Here is an 11,577-nt window from a genome sequence, read left to right as displayed (position 1 = left end):
GCCAGGGGCTTAGATGGAGAGCAAATGTTTTGAGAATGATGAGGGCAGTGAATGTACAAATATGCTTTACACAATTGATGTATGTATGGGTTGTAATAAGAGTTGTATGAGTCCTCAATAAAATAATTTTTTTAAAAAAGAAAGACCTTAGCATACTGGGAGGGTCAGAAACACCATGGGGATATGAAACATGGCAAAGAAGTGTGATCAATGTATTTGAGACCAGATCCTGACCTACCTCAACATATACACAGTGGGAGGCCATTATAGAAAGGTGATCCAGCACCATCAGGACCCCCTGTGAACTTGCCAGAAATGTAAATCCTTGGGCTCCACCCTGCCTTCTTGACTCACATAGTTCCAGTAATCTGCGTTTCCACAAGTTTTCCAGGAGGTTCTGGCTCAAGGTAAAGTCTGAGAACCACTGTTCTAAGGTGTTTGGACTTTTCGTCTTGGGTCCATTCCCCTGTTGGTGTGTGTGTTTGTTGTAGAATATCTTCCCCAACCTCCTCAGGAGACGCTGTACTTGGAGGTTAGTTTGCCCCCGTCAAGACAATGTGTTCCATTCTGCTGGCTGCTGGATCATCAATCAGACGTCTCCAATAACGCCTTAGCTCAAACGTCCGCCACAGTTCTTAACGTATGCATGAGCATATCACATTCTCTCTCTCGATCTCAAGTTCATCAACGGACTCTTCTTCTCTTCCTTGGAAAGCTTGTTTGTGGGTTGCCTAAGCCTACATGTTTCCAAGGGAAGAAGGGAAGGGCAGGCTTTCAAGAAGAGTCAATGCTTGTTTCTGGGGGGTGGGGCATAGAACACTGTTCTTCCCAAATAAGTTCTCTTTGTATTTGATGATTCTTACACTGACGCTCACACTGGAAAAATAATGGGTTGTCTGTGTGATAAAGTTATCCTCTCCCTTGCACCACATTGCACTGGAAGACGAATCATCAGAAGATCACGTACCAGTGTCTTTTACCTGCACTCCCCACTTTCCTTAATCGTGTTCCTGATTTTTGTTTTGGACATTCTATCTCTTAAACAATCCAACTACCACCCTCCTCCCAAGTGTTTATTCCATTCTTTCCACCCTCTCCCATCACAGACTAGATAGCATTCTCCCAGCAATTAGCCCTTCAAAGAGTCAGCCTCGGCAGAACTAAAAACAGAATGTTCTTAGAAGTGAACTTATTCAACTCCGGGATATGTCAGGAAAAACCAGTAACTAGAGAGAGCTATCATGGTAGGTGAAATATGGGGGAGGAGAGGGGGCGGCGGCTGGGAAAATAAGGGAAACCCTCCATGAGGTGGATATACACACTAACCACAGGGATTCAAATATGCCAATGATCAGGGCGCTCTTACAAGAGTGTGCAAAGTTGCATTCTGATACACATAGGATGACCATGAATCTCAGCCAACTGGATGACAGCTAACAAGAAGAGCCAGCACGCTGTTTTTAAATGCTTGTTACTCTTTGGATTGTTTACACAGTATGTCATCCCCATTGGATTGTGAATGCCATGAGGTTAGGGGGTATTTCTGATCTTCCTACTCCATTTTCACAGTGGATCTTGGGATATGGTGGGGGAACCACTCATTCTGTTTTGAATCTATGACTGAAGTTTTCTGGTTTCATCATCAAGGGCAAAACACATTACATCATAGTAGCCTCACAGCCAAAGCCAACCAACCAACCACCACCAACGACAAAACAAGCACACTGCTGTCAACTCGACTCGACCCGTTAGGACAGAGTAGAACTAACTTCTCTTTAGGGTTTATGAGACTAAATCTTCATGGGAGCAGAAAGCCTCATTTTTCTCCTGCAGAGTGGTGTGGGTGGGATTTGAACTACTGACCATGTGGGGAGCAGCCCATCACTTATCCCAGGACACTACCAAAGCCTAAAGCCATGTACAAAGCCACGCTACCTCAACGACTGCTGATGCCTTTGCAGTTGCTATTTCCCTCCGTCTGAAATGCCTTCCTTTCACTCTTGGGCCTCTTAGAAAATGTCTTTCGTCAAGACTCAACTCAAAGCCAACATGTTCTACAAATTTTACAAATCCAAACCCAACCAAACTGGTCGCTGTTGAGTGGATGCCAACTGATAGTGACCCCACTGGTGCAGAGTAGAACTGCAGGCCATAGAGTTCATAAGGCTGTCACCTTTTGGAAGCAGGGCACCAGAATTTTCTTCTGAGGTGCCTCTGGGTGTGTTCGAACTGCCAGCCTTTTCATTAGTAGTCAAGTGCTTAACGAATTGCACCGCCAGGGCCTATTTTGTAGCAGTAGGAGATGCCATTCAGAGAGACTGAAGTGAGTAGAACTCAGTACACAAGCCCCTCCCTGCTCAAATGTCTCCTTTAGGCCCGAGCTTTCTTGCACATAGACACTAACCTGTGCTTGTTTGTTTGGACAATGGTCTTGGTCTCACCCAGCACCTAGCGCAGGGCTCGGCTCACAGTTAGCAGTGGATATATAGTTGATGAGCGGAGCAGTGAGATCCTCAGTTACAGAGTCGTTTGTCTTCTGTGCTTCACACCTCACCCTTGCTTCCAGGTTGGCAACCTCTTTCCCGTGGAATGATGCTCCCAAGTTCAGTCATGAGTCTGACCCAGCTACCGGTGGTGATTCTGGACGCGGATTGCTCTTGCTTAACGTAAAATGGGAAGACTTTCTATAATTGCAGGAACCTGCAATGATCAGCTGAAAGGCCATACGACACTTCTATACTCAGGTGGAATGGCTTCCCAGTGAAATTTCTGGAAAGGGTGTACACCCATTTCGTCTTGTGGCCTGGGAGTGTTGTGGTTTTTCTTTTTTTTTACCTCAGGGTGTGGTACATGTCGTTGCGACCACAAGCCATGGCTTCTGAGAAGGGCTGCACTAAGACTGGAGGCTTTGGAAACTTGGAGAGGAAGCGTGGATACGCTCGCTGTCAGGGAGGAAAGAGAGACTCAGAAGCTGCGGCTCCGTTCCAAATGCTCCGCGCAAGTTCCTGGCACAGCTTCCTGGAGCCGAAGGAAAGGGGGGTATCTTAGCTACCTTGTGTTGCTGTCACAGAAATACCACAGGGAATGTCCTGGAGACACAGAAACACGTCCTCAGGAGGCCTGGAGCACCCATTGGGGGTGCCCGCTAGGAGAAAGCGTCTTTCTTTGTGGGCTCACAGGTTAAGAGGAAAGTCATTGGCCCCTTTCCGCCTCTGTGGGTCTGGCATTCCGTGGAGCTCTCCAGGTGTCTTGGCACCAGGCTTCCCTTGTTCTAGGAGTTGCTCGGTGCAGGTCCAAAGCACACACGCCCCTCCTGGCTCTTCTCTCTTGGTGGTCGTCGGTTCTCCTGATCCCCGATCTCGTCTCTATCTCCTTTTACTCTGTTTATATTTTTTATTTTAATGAATCATATTTGGGGGGGCCTCTCAGAGCTCTTGTAACAATCCACACATCCATTGTATCAAGCACATTTGTACATGTGTCGCCATCATCATTTCCAAAACATTTTCTTTCTACTTGAACCCTCGGTATCAGCTCCTCCTTTTTACCCCTCTCCTTCCCTTCCCCCTTTCCCACCCTTGTGAACCCTTGATAACTTATAAATTATTTTTATTTTCATATTTTACCCCTGGGGAGACTCTTCTTATATTGGATCAGGGCTGTGACAGGATTAAGGTTGCTACATCATAACCTTAATCCTTTTACAACCAATTGGTTTGTCACACCAGATGCACAGTAGGGGCTGTCATTGCATAAATGCCACATTGTATCATTGCATAACTGCCAAACCAGAAGATCATGGCTTATCCAAGTTAGCACAGGGTTTTTTTTTTGGGGGGGGGAGCAGGGGGCTCAAGTCACTTTGGGCAGCTAGTGTCCCATGTGCTGAAGGTGTTGAATACAGAGGGAGACTGTTGTTGTAAGCTCAGAGGTTCAGACCTTGTGCATTTAGATCCCTCAGAGAGGTCTTGCAGGCCCATCCTTTCTTCTGTATAAGAAGCTACAGAGCCAAGCATCTAGTCTCCTCCTACAGGACGCACCAAGAAGTGTTTATGCCGTAATGTCCTGCACCAAAAAGCTGGCCGGCGTGGCCCAAAGGTTTGTGCTTGACTGCCAGCCTAAAGTTGGTTCTTAGAATTCACCCTGTGATGCTGTTGAAGAAATGTCTGGTCATCTGCTGCCAGGTGTGTCGCTCAGAAAACCCCATGGGGCACTTTTGCTCTGCCACACAGGGGGTAGCGCCTACCAGAAACCGACTGGGTGCGGTGGGTGTGGTCACGGTCTGTCCCGCGCTGGCCTCTAAGAGTGGAGATCTTTCAGAGTGGTGTTTCAGATGGGCTTCATACCAGGTCCCCACCTGGACTGAATCTGGTTTGATTACCCTGCGGCTGCACTCATGGTTGATGTGTTGTGTATGACGGCGTCGTCATTGACGAGGGCTGACAGTGTGACGAGGGCTGACAGTGTAACGAGGTCATGAAGCGGAAGGAGTTGCTCTTCCACATGGTGGTCTCCATGGTAGGCTGCTCACCACCAGGTCCGCAGTAGAAACCCACCAGTCGCTCTGACCTTAGGGGAAGGGAGATAGCGGTCGGCATAAGATATGAAAATAAAGATATTTAATAATTCATCCAGGGGTCGTGAGGGGGGAGGGAAGAGGGAGGTGGAAAAAGAGGAGCTGATACCAAAAGCTCAAATAGAAAGCAAATGTTTAGAAAATAATGATGGCAACATATGTACAAATATGCTTGACACAATTGATGTATAGATTGTTATAAGAACTGTAAGAGTGCCCAATAAAGTAATCTTTTGTTTGAGAGAGAAAATAAAAGCTTCAGTAAAGACTGACAGTCTCAGAAACCCACAGGGGCAATTCCACCCCATCTTATGGGATCCCGGTGAGTTAGAATCAACTCAAGAGCAAAGAGTTCTCTGGCTCTTACAGGAAAAACAAGAATAAAAATGGATTCCCATCCCCGTGTCAGCAGAAGCGGTCCTCTGCCAGTAGGGGGTGGTGTTTGGTCATTCCCTGTTACGTTCATTCTCTGCTCAGGTTTCTGAGATCCAGAACGGTTTACTCCCACCAACTGGCGCATGGTTAAGTGCTTACTACATATCAGTTAAATTAATTAAGTGCTGAAGAGAGAGTGCTGGAGAGAAGAGGAGAAATGAAATACGCCCTTTAGGAGGGATAGACATCATTTTTGAAATTCAGATTGATTTCTTTGAGACCCAAACTTTGATTCTGCTGTTGTGTTTTCTTTCTTTCTTTCTTTCTTTTTGTTTGTTTGTTTTTTAAGAAAAGTGCCAGAAAATAAAAAAGTAAAATAGAGGGGCAGTGAAAAGAGGAAGACCCTCAGAGGGAAGGACTGACACCGTGGGTGGCACCCGGGCTCAAGCAGGGAAGGACCGTGAGGAGGGCGCAGGCCAGGGCAGGGTTCCTTCATGGGCACAGAACGGACTCCCTCCACGGCACCTCACAAGAGCAGCAGCAGGTAAAGGGAATGGTTGAGTTTGATGTGTAGATGCCTAAGGACTTCCATTTGAACTCCAAAAGGGTTTGCATACAATGTGTGGCCTTGGGGATACAATAACAAGCACACCTTTTTAGGTACTGTGATCATTCTTTCTTCGTGTGTGTGTGTGTGTGTGTTGTAAAATACACTTGCAGTGATGGCCACCTCATTGATCACCAAAAATGATTTGATTGATCCTGCTAGAACCCTGGTGGTGTAATGAGTGATGGATTGTATTGATTACCTGGAGGTCAGTGGTTCAAACCCACCAGTCGCTCCAGGGGAGAAAGATGAGGCTGCCTGCTGTCCCTATAAAGGTTTGCTGTCTCAGAAACCCACAAGTACAGTTTTATTCTGTTGTAGAGGGTCTCTAAGAGAATTGGCATTGTAGCAGTTGTGTGTTGTGCTCCCTACACTGGAAGGTCAGCAGTTCGATACTACCTGCCGCTCCTCGGGAGAAAGGGATTTCTACTCCCATAAACAATTACAGCCTCAGGAACTCACAGGGGCAGATCTACCCTATGTTGCAGAGTCACTATGAGTCTAAATTGACAATGAGTTCAATGAGTTCAGTTTTTATAGGGTCTCTATGAATCAGAATCGATTTGCTGGCAGTGAACATGGTTTGGGTTTTTTTTTTTTTGGCTGGCTAAGCCCATATCTCATCTCCCCATCTTCACCATTGAAGAGGTTGACATTCATCAGATTCATTACTGTTTCCCCAAGTTTAAACTGCCAGCTAAGCTTTTAAGTCAAGTTTTGTGCAGCATAGACAAATTATTTAAATGTTTTCAGTCCACTTGCTTCTGTTGTTGTCATTGTGTATCTTTGAGTCAAGTGTGAGTCATGCCTTGTAGGACAGAGTAGGATGGGCTGTGGCAGTTACATAATCTACTGTCAGCTTGAGGAAGGGGTGGAGTCTTGCCTGTCAATCAGGTTGCAGCTTGATGACCTCATTTGGAGATAAATACAATGGAGATATATAGCTCACTGGAGGCCAGGCATGCTCTCTCTGCTTTGTCTTCCTGCTGACAAGACAAATGGAATTACACTGATGGAGACAGAGCCCTGGATCTGGAGGAGCCATGTGGAGACCCACACCAGCACTGAGATGCTTTGATCACCATTAGATCCACAAGACTTTCCACTCACTGGCCTGTGATCTTCCAGCATTCAGTGTCATTGCACGTGTTGCGTGAGTCTGAAGAGGACTTTATAGATTGGTATCGGACATATAAACTAATATCGCACTTATAGACTTGATCTGGACTGGGCTGGGATGTTTTCTTAATGTACAATTACACTTTGATATAAAACTCTTTCTTAGACACATATGTCTCTGACATTGTTTCTCTAGTGAAGCCAGGCTAACACACTGGTCCATAGAGTTTCCAAGTCTGTAATCTTTACAAGGTCAATATGAGTCGGCATTGGCTTGATGGCAGGGAGTAATCTTTACAAAACGGTCACCATCTTTCTCCTTTGGATCCTAGATGGGGTCAAATGCTGACCTTTTGCTTCACAGCAAAGCACTTAACCAGGGCATCACCAGGGCTCCCTTTTCAATACACTACATCTGAGGATGTAAAATTTTGCTACAGATCACCCGACAGGTTGCAGCAAGATTCAGAGGATCCAGAAGAGGACTTGGAACAAGGGATGTCATTGTTGATGTGAGGTGGATCTTGGCTTAATGCAGAGAACACCAAAAAGATGGTTACTTGTGTTTTATTAACTATGCGAAGGCATTTGATTGTGTGGACCATGATCAGCTCTGGATAACCTTGAGGAGAATGGGAATTCCAGAACACTTCAATGGGCTCATTCCGAACTTGACCATGGATCAAGAGGCAGGTGTGTGAACAGAACAAAGAAACACTGCATGGTTTAAAATTAGGAAAGGTGTGCATCAAGATTGTATCCTCTCACCATACTTCTTCAATCTGGAGGCTGAGCAAATGATCAGAGAAGCCGGATTATATGAAGAAGAACGTGGCAACAGGATTGGAGGAAGGCTTGCTAACAACCTGTGATCTGCAGATGACACAACCTTGCTTGCTGAAAGTGAGGAGGACTTGAAGCTCTCGTTGATGAAGATCAAGGATTGTAACCTTCGGTCTGGATTACAGCTCAATGTCAAGAAAACCCAAATCCTCACAACTGGACCAATAGGTAACACCATGATCAATGGAGAAAAGGGTGATGTTGTTGAGGACTTTGTCTTGCTCCTAGATTTGCCTGTCTGATAGACTTCGCCTCACGTACTTTGAACATGTTAGCAGGAGAGACCAGTTCCTGAAGAAGGGCATCATGCTGGGTAAAGTGGAAGGGTGGGGCAAGAGAGGAAAGCCCTCCACAAGATGGAGTGGCACGGTGACTGCATGCATGCACTCAGGCATAGGAACAATGGTGAGGCTGGCGCAGCACAGGAGGGGCAGTATTTCGTTCTGTTGTGTGTAGGGTTGCTGTGGGCCAGAACCGACTCCATAGCACCCCATGCAACAACACCTCTGAGGATAAGGATTGTTAAAACAGTTCTGTAATCCATGCACACGTTCATGCCCCCTCAAGATATATTAAAACATATCTGCGATCAGCAGGTGACTACAGACAGGTTCTCTCAGCCATACATTTCTCTTACTCTCATTAGGGTTTCTTAAAAAAAGAACAAGTCCAAAGCTGTAGCTTCCAAGGGGACCAATGGAGTCAGTTCAATTCAAGGCTGAGGGGTCAGTTCAGAAAGGTCTGGGACTTTTAAGGGGAAATCTTGAAGCACTTCCTGAAGGACACAGGACAATCATAGGGGATTATTAGAAAGAATTTTTCAAAGACAGAAAGTGGCATGGGTGAGAAAATAGCCAAGAAAGATTACACAGATGTTTTGTTTTGTTTGCTCATCACAACAATACACTTGCTCATTCTTCCAGAGCAGCAAGGACTCTGATTTTTTTACTCTTTGGCATAGTGTGGTAGATTCAACGTTGTTTACCAACATGGTCACCCCACTGCTTCAAGGATTCCGCCTTACTTTTTCACTGTTCAATCTTTCATGTGCCTATGGGGAGGCTGATTAACCCATGGTAGTGCAGCCACACCACAGGAAGTAGTCAGTGGGAACAGACGCAAAATGTTTCACGGTCAAACAATTTTTGAGCTCTCTAAGAAACTGCCCTGGTGATGGGTTTCTTTCAGGACTACAGCCCAGCGGTTCCACTCCCTATCAGGGAGTTTCCATGAGTCAGAACTCAACCCCGGGGCACCCAAGCTTGGTGTGATAGAAACAGTGGAAGTGCTGCATTTTGACTCCCCCCTTCCGACAAAAGAGGGGTTATGATGGTAATGATGGACACACAACCCCCACTCCCACCCTCCACCTCCAAGGGGACAACAGAAACCATGGGGAAAGGGAGACAGTGGCCGGTGTAAGATATGAAAATAATAATGATTTATAACTTATCAAGCGGTCCTGAGGGTGGGAGGGTGGAGGAGGGAGGGAAAAACAGGAGTTGACAGTAAGGGCTCAATAGAAAGTAAATGTTTAGAAAATAATGATGGCAACATACATACAACTATGCTTGATACAATTGATGTATGGATTGTTATAAGAACTGTAAGAGCCTGCACTAAAATGATCTTTTAATTAAAAAAAAGATTTTCTGTTTTTTGGTTTTTTTTAGGACAAGTAGAGACCAGTCCTTATATGGTAACCGGCATGCACGTCTTATTTTAATTCTTGGTATTTGGTGTTTCACAACTGTCTACTATATGGAGAAAAGCTGAAACTTTCAGAATCTTCATTAATCTCACTAGTTAGAAACATAGTAGGCATTCCATGTTAAACATAGTAGACATTCCATGTTTTCTGAATGAGTGCATGGATGGATGGGATGGGAAGAGATGGGATGGGATGGAAAAAGTGTATGCTCGGAATGTTCTCAAGAGTCTGGCTGCTTCCCCACCCTCTGGCAGCTCTATTTTTATTATTGTGTGATTCGGGGCCATTTCCTGTTATTATTACACTTCTTGTTGTTAGAGGAAGCCAATTCATTTCCATATTAGTCTGAGCAAAACATAATTAGGGAAAGAATCTGCTACCCAAAGGAAACATGTATGTGCTGCTTTGCATTCCAAAACCCAGTACTCAGATAAGAACACCTCTCTCCACAGTCTCCCAACATCGCGCCAGCCCAGGGAAATGCCCAGCCACTGAGATCGCAATGACTTGCCACGTTTTTCACGATGCCAGGTTTTATTTTAGAAGAGAAGAGAGAAGAGGCGCTGGAGGAGGGAATAGAGAAGAAGAGGGTGGGAGAGGCCCTGGATGGGAACCTTGAAAATATTCCAAAGGGCAAGCTAAGGATGAACTCCTGGTCTTCCTCCCTTTGATCTCTTGCTGTGTTCTGTGGACATTTTCCTCCAGTGAACCAACAGCCTGTGGTGGCTTTGAAAGTCCACCGCATCCATTCATGTGCTAAGACGTCTTTCCTCTATTTCCTGTCCTCCCTCCCTCCCTTTCTCCCTCTCACCCTTCTTTCCTACATCGTGGGTGATTTTACACTAACCTTGGAATGATTGCTATTTCCTGAGCCTAGACAGGAGGTGAGGAAAGATAGACAGAAGTAAGGGGTAGGAGCAGGGAATTAAGAGGGTAGCCTGCCAAGTCTGTGCCAGGCCCTGGGTTAAGTCTCTGCACAGTCTCTTCAGTTGAATACTGCCATCCATGCTCCGAGGCTGGTGTTGCTCTTATTTCCTTTTGATGAGGAGGAATCCAGGCTGAGAAAGCCTGCCGAACTTGCCCAAGATCACAAGGTTAGAAAATATTGGCAGCGGGATTAAACACAGCCATTTGCTGATTTCCCAGCCAATGCTTTTAAACACACTTTCACGTGTTTCATTCTCTAAGACCCAGTGTTCTGATTCACGAAAGAGAAATGATACCCATTTTACCTACTCAATCTACAGAGCAGCCCTTCTGAATAAGCTCAGTTGTCCAAAGCAAAGACAAGATAAGTATCTGGAGGCAGTAAATCTACTTCATAAAATCCTTGGGGACTTGAGCTTCCTTCAACTTACCCTTCTCCCATCTTGGGTGGTCACCCTTCTCCTCGTGGCCCCAAGTGGCAGCGCTCCATCTGTTGCCTCAGCATTTTAAGTCTGTCTTAGTCTAGAAGCTTTGCTGAAACCTCTTTAACATCATAACAACATGAAAGTCACCATTGAGGGATGGGTGGTGAGTGAGTATGGGGTTCTTTAGCTGGGAACCAAGCCCAGGTGTTCATCTGGGATGGTGAGAATCCTGACACTGAACCACCAGGGTCTTCTTTAAAGCCCTGCCGTGTGCCGCTCCAATTGATTTCCACGCACAGAAGCCCCATGGGACAGAGAGGAGTTGCCTACAGGGTTTAGAAGGCCATCCTCGAGATGGGAGCAAATCGCCAGGTCTTTTCTCCTGTGGAGTTGCAGGTGGTTTGGGACCACTGTCGGGTCATAGCACACACTTCACAGCGGCACTGCCAGGGAGCCTTCGGTTTACCTTGCTTTAATTTTGCTTGCTGTTTGTATTCTGACCTTAGGTAGTATAGTGGGTTACTCATTGGGCTGCTAACCACAAGGGCAATAGTTCGAACCCACCAGCCAATGCTGAGAGGGAGAGAGAAGGCTTTCTGAGTGGCTGCCTCAGAAACCCACAGGGGGCAGTTTTGCTCTGTCCTATAGGTTTTCCATGAGTTAGAATCTACCGAAGGGCAGAGAATATTGATCCTGACTTTTCCCCTCTTGGCATGGTCTATATTTGTTCATATTTACTTTACTGTTTCTTGTCCTGTGAAATCCTGAGCTCAAGATGATCAGGGGCTTTTATTCACGTGTCCCCACCCCCACCCCGAGCAATGTCCATTACAGACACCCATTATAGACACCCATACAGCAGGGGCTAAATCAGCTCACGACTGGTTGCATAAATCCCTACTTAGACCCTCTCTGACCACTTGGGAGAGGATGAATTGAAGCATCTGATCTGAAAGTCACAGAGAAATGACGATGGACTCTTTGATGCCCACCC

Source organism: Echinops telfairi, unplaced genomic scaffold, assembly GCF_000313985.2.
Source record: "Echinops telfairi isolate 266 unplaced genomic scaffold, ASM31398v2 ScPeMD7_2;HRSCAF=8, whole genome shotgun sequence".
Lineage (NCBI taxonomy): Eukaryota > Metazoa > Chordata > Mammalia > Afrosoricida > Tenrecidae > Echinops > Echinops telfairi.
This window is presented reverse-complemented; position numbering follows the sequence as displayed.